The 19,618-nt window shown below is 38.5% G+C and overlaps 1 non-coding gene across 1 annotated transcript; it reads right to left on the bottom strand.

The window, feature by feature from the left end:
* Nucleotides 1-18,347: 18,347 nt before the first annotated feature.
* LOC139887021 (small nucleolar RNA R71) lies at nucleotides 18,348-18,454 on the bottom strand. Its single transcript, XR_011772874.1, has one exon. It is a non-coding gene; the product is annotated as a small nucleolar RNA R71 (small nucleolar RNA).
* Nucleotides 18,455-19,618: the final 1,164 nt, after the last annotated feature.

Here is a 19,618-nt window from a genome sequence, read left to right as displayed (position 1 = left end):
CGTGTAGCTACTTTGTGTATGTGCTCTTTTGTAGCTTGTTTACCATGCGGAGGTGGTATGTGTTTACTTTTTGTGCTTGGTGATACGTAGCCATTTTATGCATATGTATGTGCATAGTACCTTTACATTCACTAAGCATTAGCTTACCCTCTTGTTGTTGATATCTTTATAGGTTCGCTTAATGGCGGCTAGGGTAAGCGTGGGGATTAGAGATCTTGGCTAGGTTGCTTTAGAAGATCTTGCTTTTGGACTCGATTTAGGATTGGGTAGGGTAGTCCCAATCACCATGCTCGGTTTTATGTAAAAGTAACTAGTCGGGACATGTGACGTATATTGGTTTAGTCAAATGGGTCATGAGTATAACCCTGTTTATGATTTATTTATGTAATGTACGTTTTATTAAAGTCGTTAGACGTAATGTGATAACAAATACGTTTTGAAAATTGTGTAATACTACCTAAAGTGTTATTTAATGTATATTAAAAAGGAAAAAATTTTATGGACCAAAAATCGACGGGTTGGGTCTTTACAAGTGGTATCAGAGCATGGTCTAAGGGATTTAGGCGACTTGAGATAGGTGCCTAGACTTAGACTTTTGTGTGCGCTTAATTGTTGCGGGACTTGTAGGAGTACGGGTCGGACAGGATTTTAGTTAGTGCCATAGTTTGTAGGTTAACTAACTAGGATGGTGTTTGTGTTGCACTTATTTTTGCATCAACTTATTATTGCGTTGTGTTTGTCATTGAGCAAGATGGTCGTTGTACTAATGAGTTGGTACGAAGTGCGTGCGTAACAAGGACTTGCAAACCTTATTACGGGTGCAAATTGTGTCTACAAGTGATGTACGACGAGTGTCGAGCAAGATGGGGTGGTGTTGTGCGTGTGGTTTTATACGTTCATGATCATTGCTTTGTATTCTTTAGAATGGCGACGAGAAAGGGGATCGAGACGGACGATGATGAGTTTAACACTAGAGTTGTGGCGGCCGTGGCGGAGCAAATGGGTGCGTTACGAAAAGAAATGGATAGGAAGTATTCCGAATTTCGAAGTAGTAGTGAAATGGAGAGTTGTCATAAGAGCTTCATGAGGACTAAACCTCCGATGTATGATGGGAAACCAGATCCTTTGGTAGGACAACATGGATCTCGGATGTCGAATGGTGTTTTCAAACTATTGAATGCCCTCTCGAGAAGAGGACGAGACTCGCTACTAGCTTGTTGCGGGGTAGGGCGAAGGATTGGTTGGATGGTAAAATTGATATTGTTGGTGGCGAAGCGTTTATGGGGTTATCGTAGGACGATTTTAAGAAGGAATTCTTCGAGGAGTTCCGGACGCAAGCCGATTTGGCGGAATTGCCTGACGACTTGCGAAATTTGCAATAAGGTTCTATGGATCTGAATACTCTCAAGACGACCGGCGAAGGCTCGTTTTTGCCCGGAGTATAACAGAAGGGATAATATGTTAATGGGTGATTTCTATCGAACTTTGAATGATGACTTGCGGAACAAAATTAGCCTTGGTCAAGTGAATTCGTTCGCGGAGTTATTCGCCATGGCTAGGGGTTTCGAATCGCATTCACAATCGGTAGTTGGTGAACCTTCAAGTAAGATAAGGGTTGTTTCGTATGGTGCTTCAAGTAAGAGAACAAAGGGTGCAAGTGTGAGCACGGGTGATATATGGACGGGTATATTGGATTCTAGTGCATCTAGATGTTATAATTGTGGCGTGAGAGGTCACAAGTTTTGGAAATGTTCGGTGTCAAAGGGTGATGGCACGATGTGCTTCAATTGTCAAGGAAAAGGACATCGCAAGTCGGAGTGTCCCAAGTTAGCGGGGACGGGTGTGACGAGAAGACGTTAAGGTACTTTTCATTTTAATAAATACGTCTTTTGATTATTTATTATGTGCCAATGAGTTCGGGTTTGTTAAATGCATTAAGTTGTGCGTGTTATTGTGTGGGTGACATTCCTAATGGAATTACCCTATGGTGACGTTTGTATTGACGGATGAAGGGCGTAAGACTTGGTGCAACCAAGCATTCCTTAGTGTTTGGGAAATGTTTCTACCAAGCCATGGGAATGGGCTTTGGTGTTCGGTTATTAAGCGCGTGTTCGCTTTTGTGTTGAGGATGGTGAACCATGAGTTTCATCGGGTGGATAGTGTTTTGATCTCAATGTGTGTTGGTAATGGAATCTACGTGACGCGATGTTAGGTGCCTTTTTATACCTGCTGGCATAATGTGCGACTTCGATGGTTGTGGTTACATTGTACTTAGGGTACCCTATAGAAACCCTTAGGTACATGAGTGACTAAGTGGAATTTGACAAGCTATAGCAATCGGACGATTGCAAGAGTGATGCTTGTGTTTGTGTTAATGAACAATTGGTATGAAGTGGAGAAGGACGACCCCAAAATCCTTCGTGTGCTCAAGGTTGGAGCAAGGTATCATGATGGGTACATTATGGAATACAAGACGGATGGATCTTGTCTTTCTTTAGCGTGTTGGTTGTATGAGTCTCGGTGAGACGGAGACGAACTCGATGGTTGACTGAGTCAACGATGAGTGGTTATGGGTTGGAGTCTAAGTGGGGGAGTTTGAACTCTCGCATGAAGATGTTCTAGTGTGTTGATATTGGACGATGCTCGTATAGATTCGAAGCTAGCATTGAGACCTACGTTGGTCGATTATGGTAAAAGTATGGTTTGGAATAAATCGTACTTATGGTTTTGGATTTAAATTATCATCGAGGTGGTAATGTGGTGAATCTCATTGAGAGATAATGGACGTGATTGACGAGCAAGGTGAGATCCCTGGTTAATGGATGTGCGTGTTGGATTCTCTCCTAGAGAATTATTGATTTGTGCCTATGTGCGATATAAGTGGTTCTTGCTCGATTGTGATGGAGTTGTGTACGCGTACGTATGATGTGTGTGCAAGATTCCAAGTGGGTGGAATGTTTCTAAGTATGAGTATATACTTGTTGTTTGGGGTGGATGGTTAGTGTATTCCGTTAGGATTCACTATGGTGTAGCAGGGCACGATGTTACACTACTTGTTGTGATCGAGGCCAAAAGAGTGTGTGTTGATGGTTAGTGTATTCCGTTAGGATTCACTATGGTGTAGCAGGGCGCGATGTTACATTACTCGTCATTGAGGCCAAAAGAGCGTGTGTGACGGGTGGGTTTAAAGTTCGGGCGTTCGATACCACCCAAGGGACTAGTGATGCATACTAATGGCGTCTGCGTGGCTAACGGTTCATTCGCGAGAATCGTTCCCTTTAGATTTTGGATATGTGTTGGGAGTAGTGTTATATCGGCATAGTATAACATTATCGGGAAATGCGAGTACCGGTGGGAAATGAGAGTACCATTCCTGTGTTGTGATTTCGGGAAGTGAGTCTCGTGTAGTTCGGATTCACAATGACAAGTGTAGATGCGGTCATTCTATTGGGATAGTGACTCTCGTGTGGTTCGGATTCACTAGGAGCCGTGTATGTTTGGCCAATCCCGATTGTTGTTGCGGTGGAGGTAGTGAGTCGCGTGTGGTGCGGATTCACTAAGGTGCGTGTTGTTCGGCCAGCCTTCATGATGTTGGATTTGAGGACTATTGGTTGTTTTATACGCTGGTGGTACGGTCGTGTGAACCATGTTGTGTGATTAGTGATGCATAGTCGTGTTTTGCTCAGGTAATTATGGTAGTTGCGTATTAGCAGTGTTTGCGCACTGCGAGGGATGTTAAGTGGTAAGTGTTATCCGTAAGGGTTCACTTTTAATCGGTCTTCATCGGTTAGATAGTTGACCTTATTTTGGTATGTGGTTGTTCTTAGCATTGTACTTGTTATGGGTACACTAAGGAGTTGATATTTCGGTTCGAGATTGGTTGAGTTTTCCGATGTGAGGAATTGAGCAGGTTCTTGTGCTCAGGTTTGCGGATTCGATAAATCGCGGGTGATGATTTAGTTGTTGGGGGTGATCCATTGAGAAGAATCACCTAGAGGAGTTAGAAGAATACATGGTGATTCCGCGTATTCTAAGCGATCGTTATAGACTTCGGATGTTGTGTATATTGCACGGCTTGGGATGCGTGCAAGTATGTATTTAGTTGATGGATTAATCTTCGGGTTAATGAGTAATGCGGTGGAAGTCGGGTTGGAATGTTGTTTGAGAACCATCGAGTGTAGGTTCGGACTGGTTAAGTGACTAGGATCACGGGAACGTGATCGAAATAAGTGGGGGGAGTGTTGTAAGACCCGTTTATTCGTACTATGTATATATGTAGAACACGTACGACGTATAACGAATATATATATATATATATATATATATATATATATATATATATATATATATATGTGTGTGTGTGTGTGTGTGTGTGTATGTATATAAGTAAAGAATATATATATATATATGTAATGAATAAGTATATGTATATATATGCATGTACGCATAAAGAGTGCGAGAGTTGATCGAGGGTTGTTATCCATGTTCTAAAGTGTATGTGCGTTGCATGAATGAAGAGTTCGATGCGTGTACGAGTGGAAGGAGTCTAGTATGCGAAAAAGGGGCAAAATGGCTGTTGAGCCGCGGCGTTGGACCAATGGGGTGCAGCGCGGCATATAGTGGATTTCACAAGCAGTAGCTCGACAATGAACCAACCATCAGGCATGCTGTTGGGGCGCGGCGCAGAGGAGGAAGGTCGCGGCGCGGCTCTTCTGGGAGTTTGGTTCTGAATTTTGCAATTTTAAAGGGAAAGTGAGGGCATTTTGGTCATTTCGTGTATTGTATAGATTTTATCCTCTGGTCCACTCATTCATTATTTTCATTTTCATTTCCATTTTCTTTCTCATTTATTTCTCAAAACATAAATTCCTCAAATCATTCAAAAGGGATTTTGGAAAGGAGGAAGCGGGATTCGATCAAAAGCGTAAGAGGCAACCTTTTTCTCCTCGTTCTTAGTGACAAGTTGATACTAGCGCTAAGCTCTAACTTCGAATTTCGTTTTCTTGTTCATCATCTAAATTTAGGGCTTTTGATTGTATGTTCATAAATGGAACCCCACTAGTTGTTAATGGAAGATGATAACTAGGATTTGGGTTTAAAGGTGTTGAAGGAGGGTTTTGGTTTGGTAAACTAATTAACCAAGTTTAATGCTTACAAACGAGTGTAATCACTAGTATTTTGTGATTGTTGATGTATTGGAAGCCATTAGTGTTCATGTGGTTAACTAATTTTGAATAGAGTCAAATTTAGGGTTTGATGATGATTGTGGCCCGATTATCGGTTTAGTTTAGTTTATAAACCTAAAATGAGTTAAGTTAAAGTATAAACTTATGTTGGTGGCGTTTTGAAGTCAAAATTTGTAAATGTGAAAATTTGACTATGTAAAGGGTCAAAATGAGTTTTCGAGCGAAACACGAGTTAAAATGCGTTCGAGTGCTAAAGTTGGTACATTTAGGTATTTCGGGTACGCGGGATTTGGTCTTGTTGGTTTCGGACCTTCGAGTAGCGTTAAAAGTGCAAAAGGGTGTGATTTGCAATTCTCATTCATTTGGGAGGGTCGAGAGTCCAAATGAGTTTGTATTGATGATTATGTGATAATTGGAATAGGTACGTTCCATTGGCGAGTTGCGGGATTGGATTGCACTTCATCGAGGCGTTTCAGGTGAGTGTAAATTTACTATTCGTGTATGTATGCATAGGATGGGTGCGTATGTGTGGAGTGACCCTTGCTCGGGTTTATTCTATGTTTATGTGGTAGAATGGACTCCTCTTGTGCTTCGGGTCCATGTGACACGCTTATGCGTTTTGGGTTACTACCCTTGGTGTTGTGAATGGCTAGCGTATTGGATAAACCCTTTGGCGATGAGTTTGCTAGCATTTGTCGTGGAGATGATGTGGGTAGTGATTCGCGTGTAGTTCGGGTTCACTAGTGAATCTCGTGTAGTTCAGATTCACAATGTCGCGTGTAGTTCGGGCGTTTCCATTGTTGTTGTTGATGCGTCCTAGGGTAGTGATTCGCGTGTAGTTCGGCTTCACCAATGAATCTCGTGTAGTTCGGATTCATATTGTATCGTGTAGTACGGACATCCCTATTGTCATTGTGGAGAAAGGTAGTGAATCTTGTGGAGTTTGGATTCACTTAGGCGCGTGTAGTTCGGCCAACCTTCATGTGGTTTAGGTTAAGGAGTTAACCTTATTGATGTTGTTGATTATATTTATTGTATATGCGTATATACTTATTGTTATGTTGTAGCTAATCTTGTGGCATTAGCTTGGTGATTACGTAGCGTGTAGCTACTTTGTGTATGTGCGCTTTTGTAACTTGTTTACCATGCGGAGGTGGTATGTGTTTACTTTTTGTGCTTGGTGATGCGTAGCCATTTTATGCATATGTATGTGCATAGTACCTTTACATTCACTAAGCATTAGCTTACCCTCTCATTGTTGATATCTTTATAGGTTCGTGTGATGGCGGCTCGGTTAAGCGTGGGGATTAGAGATCTTAGCTAGGTTGCTTTAGAAGATCTTGCTTTTGGACTCGATTTAAGATTGGGTAGCGTAGTCCTAATCACCATGCTCAGTTTTGTGTAAAAGTAACTAGTCGGGTCATGTGACGTATATTGGTTTAGTCAAATGGGTCATGAGTATAACTCGGTTTATGATTTAATTATGTAATATACGTTTTATTAAAGTCGTTAGATGTAATGTGATAACAAATACGTTTTGGAAATTGTGTAATAGGACCTAAAGTGTTATTTAATGTATATTAAAAAGGAAAAATTTTTATGGGCCAAAAATCGACGGGTTGGGTCTTTACAGAAATGAAGGAGGCAACTATCCTAAGCATGTTTGAACAGGTTTCATAGATTATAGATGCCCGGAAGTGGAAAAACATTTTTCGATCAAAATCTGGACAGAAGGTTTCTGCGGTCGACCCACGGTCAGCCGTGGAGTCGACCGTGCATCCCTGATTTCATAAATCTGGGTGCAGATCTCCAGTGTCTGACCTGCGGTTGACCGTTGTTCAACAGTGTACCATGTTTCACATTTTAGGCTTTCTTTGGTTTTTGGTCTTTTGCTAGATCAAGTGTGGATTAGTGAACTTGATGATTTATGTCAAGATGTCTACCATCATCTTTAGCTATGTGCATATGTCATCATCAAAACACTTATTGTTATGGGTTAAGGTTAGTATAGTCATTAAGAATAATCCCCGAATCAATAAAAGATATAAACTTTGATGCCAAATTAAGCATTTATTCGCCTTATTTTGTAGATTAAGTGATTACAAAGACAATGTAAGAATAATCGAAGAAACCGGATTTAAAACGAAGAATCTAGAGCGAAAACGGTGAAGACCAAGTTACGACCTCGGAAGACCGAATTATGATCCAGAAAACTGGCCTAACCAGGTAAGCCCACGGCCTTCCCCTACAGCCTGTCACCAGAGGATACGACCTTTCCCCACGGCCTGCCACCCTCCATCCCACGACATTTCAGGCCTGAAAATGGTCTATTTACAGGATTTTGAGTTTCCACTTTCAACACACTTCTCTTTTCACTCTTTCACTGCAATATAGTTTCTCTTTCTAAAAGCCTTGTGCTTTGATGGCCTTCTCACCTCTGATCGGGAAATTTAGTACCTGAAGGCGAACACCGAAGATTGTAATAAGAGCGGTCTAGAGGATGTCAGCACTTGTAACAGTCCAGACTTCGTTTGTAAACGGTGAACGCTTTCCTTAATTAAATAAATATGAATTTGTTATGTTAAATTGCTTTCATCTTGCATTCTTGTGTACCTGTTATGAATGTTTATTACATGTTGAAAATTTTATTTGAAACTTATACTGTTGTTATGCTGAAACCTTGTCGCTCCTAGATGTTTAATTTACGGACAACTCTTTCCAATTATCCACGTGGCTATAACCTAGTGTTAGGACCTGATCAATCCTAGGATGCAAGGTAAGTAGTTATCTGTGCTTAACGTTACAATAGGGGTTAGTACCTACGTATAGATAGTTCCCTATTTGACAGAGAAGAGTTACTCGTTTAGGTTGTGATTATAGTAAGCAATCTAATGTTCATTGAACATTGGTTTACTCAAAAGCATGGTTCGCGTCAGAAGCAAGATCCTTGAGGTGTTGTAAGATGATCTGGGGTTGAGTAATTGATCACAAAGGAGAGACTTTTAGTCTAATTAGCAGTACCCTAGGATATCTAAGATTGAACATCTGTTAACGTTATAAGAATAACTAAGTGTTAAGTGGAGATAGTGATAGCAGTTAAACCAACTAGGATTAAAAGCTGGGACTTTCCTTTAGGTGTACCACTTTATCCATGTACCTAGGATTCCATCCATAAAGCCATTTAAACCCATTAAGGTTAACGTTGGGAGTAGGTGTATCTGTCTGTAACAGACTGAAACCCAGGCTAGTTGTAAGTTGTCTATTTTGCCCTTAGGGTTTGTGGTTAAGTTTTAAGTGCTTTTATTTTTATTATTTTATTAGTGTTTTATTATACTTTTGTTGTGACCAGTTTGTGACAAGGGTCCCAGAACAGGTTTGTTTATTTTAATTGAACCTCGTTTGGGTTACCTAATCTTGTGCGAAAGATATTAGATAACTGGTAAATACCCGTGTGTGATGGGGTATTGTGTTTAACACAAATTAATAAGCCTTGACTAGCTCATTTTGTTATGTTTCTAGAAATTTCTTCCTCATTCTCGTACCTAACCTTCACCTCTTTAAAAACCCTAATCACTCAATCTTGATTTGGTCCTTGAATTGAGTCAAGAAACTGATTCCTTGTGTTGTTGTGAGTCTATCAAGGTAAGATTTGTCAAATTTCATGTCCAAATCAGTGTGTAAATTGAGTTTGAAGGTAAGTTTTGTTAAAAGTGATTTTTGGGTCAAAAGTGCTTAAATTGAAGTTGTTTGAGTGTAAAATTTGTGGGTTTATATCTCAGAACGCTTATTATAAAAGATGTGTTCGGTTTTGGGGTCTTAAACGGGCCATAGGTCGAGATTTGCCGATGGTGAGGGTCGATCGGCCGGTGGACAAGACCATCGACCGATGGTGTATGACTTCTGACTAGCGGATGTAATTTTGATGATCGACCGATTGTGGGAGACCACCGACCGATGGTGTGTTGACAATCGGCCGACGGATGGGACCATCGACCGATGGTCTTAGACAGTGAAAATTTTACTAAGTGTTGATTTATAGCCGTTATGCTGTCCGTATAATTTTAAAATTTTCAGGATGTAAATTTTGAAAATGCATAGCGGACGCATTTTTTTTATACTAATTTACTATAATTCGCTGTCAGTGTGTCTAATCTTGATGGGAACACTATTCTAACTTGGTTTTTGCTGTTCTCAGGAGATAAGGACAAGGAGGAAGCTCAGAAATAATAACTGAGCAGTTGCTGGTAATTGGTGAGTGGGTCTATCTCCGAATAGAGTTTAAGTAGCATATCATGATACTGTGGTTGACTCTTTTACCATGCATAGTGTAGAAATTGCCATGTTAGAATAATATAGTATGCATGATGTTGTATGTGAATTATGTGTGCACTGTGTGAATGGCACCAGTCGGGCCTAGGGAGACTGGGGACTCGAGACCGTGCTTAGGTGAGGTTAGAGTCCATATGAGGTCAACCGTGCCTAGGGGAGGTTGGGTCCATAGGCTACTGATTGTGAAGTATAGTGTGAACGATGCATCCCCTGCATCTGGATAACTATACTGTGAATTAAGTAGCAGGGACTATCGGTAGACTCATGCCCGATCAGCTGGGAGTCGTGTGATCGTACAAGCAGCCGATCCTCTTATTGTCTTATTGTATGCTAGTTGGTAGTTAGCAGGTATTGTTGATGTATATAGCATGTGTGTGGCTTAAGCTATATCTGTTAGATAGATTCCATTCACTTAGCAGTGCGCTAATCCCCCACATGTTTTCCCCCTTGCAGGTTTAGATACTGCTAGTCGGGATGGGTATCGATGCAGAAGACATGTTTGACAACCCTACTATGATGTGGACTTTTGTTTAAATCATGTTTTGTAATAACGTAACACCGTTGTGTAAACTTAAACTTAATTACTCAGATTAATGTAATGACGTGACTTATAGTGTGTTTGTTAATAAAGTCTTCCGCTGTGTGTTAAAAAAAAAATGCCGGTGTTACACTGTCTTAGCTAGAATCTTCGAATCCTGAATTCTCAGTGATAAATTGATTAGGTTAATTAACAGATTGATTGAGGTTTAGTGCTCATTCTAAGAAGTTGAACCTTGTCAACAATTCTCTGACATTATTGAATATCACATGCCTATCCTTTTATTATTTAATTGTTATGTGTTTTACTTAAATTGAATCAATCTGTCACCACTTGTCATTACGGTTGACTTTAGGTAAACTTTGATCCCACATTATCGATAAACGTACAAAAATACGAACCTGAGTAATACTTGCTGCTTACTCCTTATAGGAAAGACTAGTAGGTGAAATATAGGTAGGAAACCCGGCTAAATATAAATTATAAAACCACCGCCTCCCTCTAGTAACTTAGATTGATGATTTACGGCCTGACGACACCGCATAAACAAAACCGTCCATTTTAGTCATACAAATAGGAGACGTAGTTTTTGGCACCGCTGCCGGGGACAGAATTTTCTGTTTATCAAGGTAATTGTTGATTCTGTCAAGATATCTGAGAATCTTGAGTGGTGTCTAAGAAACACAATTATACACGGACTTGGTTGTTGGATTTTCTTAACAGACTCCAATTATATTGGAACCAAAAGGATCATACCTCTCTGTTGTCGATCTGACCACTTGTTTCAAAAGATAAACTGACAAGGAACAAGTATGCTTGATAATCAGGAAGTTTGTCGGTATAAGATTTAAAAGTCGCCTTTAGGAAAACCCTATTATATACATTATTTAGAAAAACCAAAAATAAGTATTAATTATGGTATTAATTTCTGTAGATTTCACATCAAACTTAACCGAATACGAAGAAGTTGCGGAAGGCAGTAGTTCTCCCACAACTTCGGAAACCGAAGAAGTTTTCTTCTACAAAAGCAATAAAAATAAACTGGATCTAAACCCTAATGAGTCTCGTCAGTGAATTGACAGTTCTTGATTCTTGCAGTCCAAGGGGCTGGAGAGCTTCATCTGACCCATAGATTTCATTGCTTTTAGAGAAATTTTACTCAAAAGAACCAAGATTCAACCCTCTTCATGATCCAAAAGGAAGATTCGGTCTAAATGAACTCCTCCATATGGAAAATGAAATTCGGGAAGAATACCTAACCTTTTTTAGATATATGTATTTAATTAAGTTTATTCCCAAGGAAAATCGGTACATCGATAATCCAGATGCTCCGTTCATTGGAAATCTGTTAAATCGTTCTAGAATATTAGACGTCTATAGAGAATTCATTAGACACCTCTACTCTTCGAATTTTCTGTTCTCTAAGTTTCACCAGGATTTCATGAGTAATCTGTGCGATCATATTCGATCTCTCCACAAGCTATTAAAAGAATGTGGGGAATAAATTCTTCTCAAATATCAAGACAAAGAAGTCGAGATAAGATCTGACTTAGACTTGTTCATAAGTTCTCTACCTCATATCTATGATAAAGAATTTTCTAAAATCCGAATCGACTGTTATGTCGCAGCCATGATTTCAGAACTAGAATTTTGGGTCGAGAATAAGGAACCTAACCCTATTTTCAAATATGAAAGAAACGTATTTTTTCTATTTTGACCCAGCGTCTTTTCTCATCAAAAGATTAATAGAAGTTTTTTCGAATTCCATTGACGAAAGAATAGAATTACATTTCTGTCAAGAAACAAAGAAAATCTATTCTGAGCTAATGCAAATTCTCACTACGTCAAAATTTCCATTTACGACTCCCCATCAAAAGATTATCCGAGAAATATCAGAAAATCTCGAATTTACTATCGGAGATCCTGATGCTGAAGGGGATTATGTTTTTCAAGATATAGTGTCAAAACTTCTTTTCAAACTAAATTATCAGGATAAAGGACCAAGGGACAGAATATCGAACTCCAAGAAAGTTAGGAAAGCCCTAGTTTAATTCGTGGATGATATCCAAGATTTACCGAAGCGTGAGTGAAAAATATTAAGTGATTTTGATGTATTCTCATTACGATCCGCTGATTTGCTTTTGATGGTCAAAAAGTCTTTAGATTCACATTTCTTTCCTCGTCATTTTTGGAAATTTGTTGTAGGATCTTCAAAACCCTGTATAATCATTAGTTTATTTTTAATAAAAATAATAAAATTTTGTTTTACTTTATTTTATTTTGTTTAATGATATATATCGGGCTGGAAAAGATTATTAGATTTAAAACATAAAAAGGCTTGTCGAAAAATAAATAAATCCGATAACCCATATTTTAAAACCGAAAAAAAACCGGGAGTCGAATCTAGGAACGAGCCCGTGAAAATGCACGGGCCTGTTTTCCTTAATCTTTTATTTATCTTTTCTTTTTCTTTTTCTTTTTCCTTCTCCTTTCTTCTCTTTTTCTTTTCTTCTTCCTCCTCCTCCCTTTTACTCCCTCGCTGACGGTTAACACACACACACACACACACACATACCCCTTTTTTTAAAACCAAATCCAACGATTCAAAGCTTGAAACTTGTTCTCTCGTGCCATACAAACTTATTCACATATCCAATTTTGTGTTTAAGGTACTCTTTTTGCTTAAATTTCGAATTTTGACTTAGGGTTAAAAGTTTGACTTTTGCTAAATTTGTGTTTTTATGATTAATTATGTGCTCTATTGTGCTTAGTTAGACAATGTGGTTAATATGTGTCAGTTTTTAGACAATGTGTTAGGCTCGATTAATATGTGTTAGCATACGAATCGTTTAGTTAGGTTTTGGTACGAATTTTGGTGAAATTTTGGAATTTAGATTTGATTAGGGTTAATAAACTAGCTTAAAATAATTGTTTTCAACAACTATTTACTTTGGAACAAGGATTTATACCCAAATTCTTGAAAAATGGAAGTTTGAAAAACGTATAAAAATAATCTTTCGAGTTATGTCCAAATTTTTAAAACTCGGACTATCTCGCGGGTTTACTACTAATTAGGATGCCTTTGACATAAAAAAAATTTGGAACTTAGTCTTAGATTTCCTAATAATGTACGTGTTCTTGACTAATATGTTTCAAAATTTCAGTAAAAATTCGGAACTCTTACAGAAAAGATTGTCAATTTGTTGCGCATTGATATCTTTGTCAAAATATGCTTATTGCATTTTACCTTGCTATAAGAATATTTTCTAAGTATTATTTATGTTGAACTTACGGGTACACATTAGAATATGCTTCAAAATGCCTTATAGTGTAGCAAATATTGTTTGTTGCAAATTTGGCTATAGTTATGTTATAACGGGAATATGGAAAATGTCAGTTTTAAAGCCGTCATTTCGAACTTTTTTCGAAAATATTATGCGCTTTTAATTTCTATATGATTTTTTTTTTTTTTGGAACATAACCTAAGTTTTCTCATTTTTGTAGATGGCTAATTGAACGTACATTGCATTCGATTACGATTTACCTGACTGCCTACGTGTTCAGGACCATATACAGCCGTACAAGCCATTCATGAGGACATGGATCAATTGTAGAAAGGATTGTTTTAAAACCATCGGTTGGGATGTTTTGGAACAGTGTGGATGGGAAACAGAGATGAGGAACATTTGAGAGTTCAAAATCAGAAACAGAACCCATCGAGCATGGTCGAAACTATTTGACATTTCATAGTGTACATACGTTGAGCCGTATGCAGAGTTTATGGCTACGTGAGAATTCGATGAAAACATCGATGGAGACGAGTATAAAACGAAAGTGTGTATACATTTTCGCCACCAGGAACATTATACACCACCTGACATTAGCTGACATTGCCGTTCATCTTCAGTTGTACAAAAGATCACACGTAAATCACTATGTTTTTCTCCATGGGTACACATCCTATGATTCAAGGATAGATATTCAAGCATTATGGAGAACGTACTCCAGTACCGGTCCTTGGACAACCGGAAAGAAAGCTTCAAACTTTGATAATTCGGTACACCGCATAGTTCATCATCTCATCTCAAAGTCTATGATTCTGAAGTTGCAACACGGCGGGCATGTGACAATGAATGATATTCGACTGTTGCATGCAATGTTCTCGAATACCAATGTCCAAGTTTCCTACATGTTAGCAAGAGCATTCACGATAGAACGAAACTCTCCAAAGACAATGAATGATTTTTGTGAACAAACAATACCTCCACATAATGTCCATTTCCATTACCGAAAAGTCCAACAAAAGTATCCACCACAACCTATTTACTTTTACTTCATCAAAAATCGTAACCTTCCGAGAAGCATCTATCGTATTGAAAAAATGCAAGCATCCAAGTCAAGTATTGAAGAGGAATGCCGATAAAAAGGAAACCTCGAAGAGAAATGCAAAGTTGTTTACCAAAAAAGCAATGATATATATTTGTATCTTAAAAATAGGAACAAAATCTATTAATCAAGGAAAGCACTCCAGGCAATAGAAGAAATGATGCTCAATGAAATTCCCAGCAAAAAGGATTGCTCAAAATACTCCTCAAAGAACTCCTGTCTATCCCAAATAAAACCTTCACAACACCCTTCCTCCGAAACCTTCACGAATCATCAGGGTGTATATACCAAAAATTCTCTCATTTGTGTAATGATGATTTGAGTCTTGATCAAGCCAATGATGAGTGCAAACATGACTGACCATTGAGTAATTTCATTTCTAGAATTATAGGAAACCCGATACACTTAGTGAATTGAGTGACCCGAGTGAGGTAGTTGAATCATGTAACCTCCCCTCATGCTTACAGAGATAGATGCGAGAGTAACAAAGAGAATAAACTTAGTTTTCACTCTTACGCCTTACAAAGCAAGAATCACTTGATCAAAGGAAAGGAAAACACCTTAGTATCTTAAAGTTTAAAATTTTGCTTGAGGAAAAGCAACGTCTAAGTGTGGGATATTTGATATCGATCAAAAAGTCACATTTTTACACTCGATATTAAGTCCCAAATCAATAAAAGATATAAACTTTTTTTCCAAATTAAATGCTTATTCGCCTTATTTTGTATATTAAGTGATTACAATGACAATGCAAGAAGAAGCAAAGAAATTGGACTTAAAATGAAGAATCTAGAGCGAAAATGGTGAAGACCAAGTTACGGCCTCGGAAGACCAAATTGCGATCCAGAAAAATAACCTAACTAGGAAAGCCCACAGCCTTGCCCCACGACCTGCTATAAGCCATATGGTTTGCCCTGGTCAGCAGTCCACGACCATGTAACACTAGTCACCAGAGGATACGGCCTTGGTCCACGGCCTGCCACCCTCCAGCCCACGGTCTGCCAGGCCTGAAAATGGTCTATTTAAAGGATTTCGAGTTTCCACTATCAACACACTTCTCTTTTCACTCTCTCACTACAATATAGTTTCTCTTTCTAAAAGCCTTGCGCTTTGAAGGCCTTATCACCTCCGTGCGGAAAATTTAGTACCCGGAGGTGAACGCCGAAGATTGTAATAGGAGCGGTTTAGAGGATGTTAGCACTTGTAACAGTCTAGAATTCGTTTGTAAATCGTGAATGCTTTCCTTGATTTAATAACTATAAATTTGTTATGTTAAATTGCTTTCATCTTGCATTCCTGTCTACCTGTTATGAATGTTAATACATGTTGAATATTTTATCTGAAACTTATACTGTTGTTATGTTGAAACCCTATCGGGCCTAGAAATCTAATTTACGGACCACCCTTTCCAATTACCCACGAAGCTATATGATATCGCTCCATTTATATATGTTTTATCTCGCGATATCTCCTTCAATTTGTTCGGTTTTTGATGATCTTGGAGCTTATTTTGTGTGCTATTGAGCTAAATGGTAATTTAAGGGTTAAGGACTTGATTTGGTGTAAAATTGACCAAATCTTGGGCAAAATTGGCTAAGGAAATGGCAAGTGCAGGATTCAGCTCAAAAAGCACTGCTCCTCAACTAAGAGCGCCGCTCCTGTGGAGCAAAATCGCCGCACCAACATGAAAAGCGACGTTCTTATGCACATTTCAGCTCCATTTTCATCAGTGAGCAATAGCGCCGTTCCTGCAGCCAAAAGCACCGCTCCTCTCCTTACAAAAGCGGCGCTCCTATAGTAAAGCGCCGTTCCTGAATGCTGCCAAAAGCGGCGTTCCTGATCAAAAGCGCCGCTCTTCATTTAAGCCAAAAGCGCCGCTCCAGAGTCAAAAGTGGCGCTTTTGTCACTGTTTCAGCCCAGATTTTTAGCACTATAAAAGGAAAGAGATTAGGTCATTTTTCATATGCATCTTTAGAGAGCAGCTGTCTTAGGTCCGAATTTCACATACAAAACCCTAATTTCATCATCCATTGGTGTTTAAGGGTGGATTCAAGGAAGCTAGCTCAAGATCCATCATTGTTTAACTTTAGATCTTCATCTTCTTTACATTTGGGTTGTAATCTCCACTTTACTTTACATATTTTGAATCTATTTCTTGTAATAACTTTAAGATGATGATTGTTTATGTTTCTATGCTTATTATTAGTTTGATCTTAGCCATGATTGGCTAAATCTCTTATGTTTGCTTATCTATGAATCTCTAATGCTAGTGTTTGCTCTAAAATCAATTGAATAATGTTGTTTGAATGAATTACATGATCATGTCTTGTTGAGTTAGCTAAAGATCCATTGCTATGAGTTTGTTTTCGGCTTGAATTTGATTACATATGTTGAGTAGCTCTCTTAGTTATTTGAGAAGTGAATCAATGTGTGCTTCAACACCTTGGGTGATCTAGACAACTAGCTTAGGAATTTCAAGTGATTGTGTTCTTGATCTAGGTTGGTTTTCAATTGGCCTTTAGTCAACATAATAGTGCCGATTATCTTAAGTGATTTCGATAGTTGGGAGTTTTAAGTGATTTCAACTCAAGCATAATCTCAATGACCAAATCATGCTTAACTTGATCTTAGAATAACAATGCTTATGTGAATTCATGGAGTGTTATTTGATTTGAGGTTTACTAGTGATGTTAAACATTTAATAGTTCAACAACTAATGAGATAGAAAAATGGCAAAATGGGGCAAGCCAAGCATAGAGAGGATTAGATAAGTGAACACTTTTTAGTTAATTTGATTTAAGTTTTTATACTTCGTTACTTGTTTCTTGCTTCTAGTTTACTTTTTAAGTTTAAGTTTGTTTAATTGTGCAAGTTTTAGTTGTTAGTTAATATCAATCAACCCCCCCCCCCCCCCCCCAATATCAAACAAACCCTAGGACAATCGATAGTTTTAAATATTCGACTTACACCGCTCTCTTGGGACGAACTTGATAAGAATACTTACATTAAAGTGCTATAATAACCGGGTTCTAAGTGCTCGTTAGTTGTGTGTGCTTATTTGTAGTGTTTGAATCATATATAAAATTAGAGGGTAAAAGATGTATATCATGCAACACCATCAATACTTTCTTGGCGCCGCTGCCGGGGAGCGGTTAGCTTAGTTGGATATTTGGTTTAAACTTTTGATTGTTCGATCCTTTCATAGGGGTTTACCCTTGCGAAAGTAACTTTTCGTGTTTTCTATATTATTTTTTGTTTGGAAAAACCGCTTGTGTTTGTGTTGTAATTGAAGGATAGGTGCCTTTGGTGTATGAAAACAAGGTCTCACAAGGATCAAGAGTTCACACATCTATTCCTCGATCCGGAAAAACACGTGCACGGGGTTTACAATCGTAGAGAAGAAAGGGTATTAAGAAAGAATTTCGAAGCTTTGCCATTTTGTTTAGAAGACATGGATCCCAACGCTCAACCGATTCTCAATGAAGAGGGTAATCCAATCAACAATGGTCCACCGGTTAATCAAGAGTTATTGAATGATAAGGACACGCCGATGTGGAACGCTAGATTAGTTACACCAACAATGATAGCACCAGCTATTACAAAACCACCAATTGGAGCGGATAATTGGAAGATTGAGGGTAACTTTTTCTCGTTGATCAAAGATACATACTTTCAAGGGTTGATAGACGAGAATCTATTCGAACACATCCAACATTTTAACGATCTTTGTGATATCTACAAAAAACAAGGATGTCACCGATGATGCTTTTAAGTTAAGGGCATTCCCCGTTACACTTCAAGGGGAAGCGAAAGTTTGGTTAAGAAGTTTGCCATTCAATTCCATAAGAACCTTTCATGATTTAACCAATGAGTTTATAAATCACTTCTTTCCACCGTCAAAAGTAGAACAACTTCGAATGGAGATTAAAGGGTTCACCCAACGGGGTGATGAATCTTTGTATGATGCGTGGGTACGATTCAAGAAAATGTTAAGAGCTTGCCCACCGCACGGTTTGACGAAGAAGAGTACATCAACACATTTTACTGGGGTTGTAATGCTTTGATAAAGCAATATCTTGATTCTTCATCCGGTGGGGTATTTATGTATAAATCACCAAATGCGGCAGAAATCTTATTGGAAGACATCTCGGTTAACACATATGAATGAGAACCTTCGCCGCGAGATTTGACAAGGAAAAGTGTAGCACAAATCGAAAGTGATAATGGGCAAGTGACGGTTGCAAGCTTGAACAATCAATTTCAAACGTATGGGAAAGAGTTGAAAAAGATTCAACAAACGATAGTCGCAATGCAAGTAGGTTGTCAACGATGCGAGGGTCCACATCTCACTAAGATTTGACCTCAAATTACTCAATGCAATCATATTGATCTAGATGACATTCCCATGAATTCGGATGCTCATGTGAACTACGTGAGTAATCAAAACTATCAGCGGGGAGGAACATCGAACCAAGGCTACTACAATCCTAATCAAAAACAAGTGTCATTCAACAACCAAACCAATACACCACCCGGATTCACAAACCAAAACTGAAACCAAGGTTACAACAAAAAACTATAACCAAAACCAAAACAACAACTTTCAATACCAAAACCAACAACCTTACAACAATCAACCTTATAACAACCAAGCCAATTCGAATTATCAAAACAACCAAGGTTATAGTCAACCACAAAATAACCAAGGTTACAATCAACAACCTCGACAAAACATTCAACAATCCCAACCTTCGAAGAGTTTAGAAGAAATCATGCAAAACTATATCAAGAAGGTAGAATCAACCGAAGCTTTCCTAACAAAAGAAAACGAACTTTTGAAGCAACAAATATGAAACCAACAAGCCTCATTCCAAAACCTTGAGAGCACCGTTGGGAGACTTTCAAATCAAGTTGCCGAAAGAGCGCAATGAACTTTCCCTTCAAACACTCAAGTTAACCCAAACAACAACTGCATCAACAACAACAACTGAAACAACCAACACCCCCAACACAACCAACAAAACCAAAACAATAATAACACGAGAGTTATCCCTATCGAGAGCAACACTACCAATTCAAACCACAATCAAGCGAGTTCATCAAATCCCAACAATAATTTTGCTCAAGTGAACTCGATTGATTCAACCGAAGTGGATCAACCCGAATATCCTCAAGTTTT

Source organism: Rutidosis leptorrhynchoides, chromosome 1 (genome assembly GCF_046630445.1).
Source record: "Rutidosis leptorrhynchoides isolate AG116_Rl617_1_P2 chromosome 1, CSIRO_AGI_Rlap_v1, whole genome shotgun sequence".
Classification (NCBI taxonomy): Eukaryota; Viridiplantae; Streptophyta; class Magnoliopsida; order Asterales; family Asteraceae; genus Rutidosis; species Rutidosis leptorrhynchoides.
This window is presented reverse-complemented; position numbering and strand designations above follow the sequence as displayed.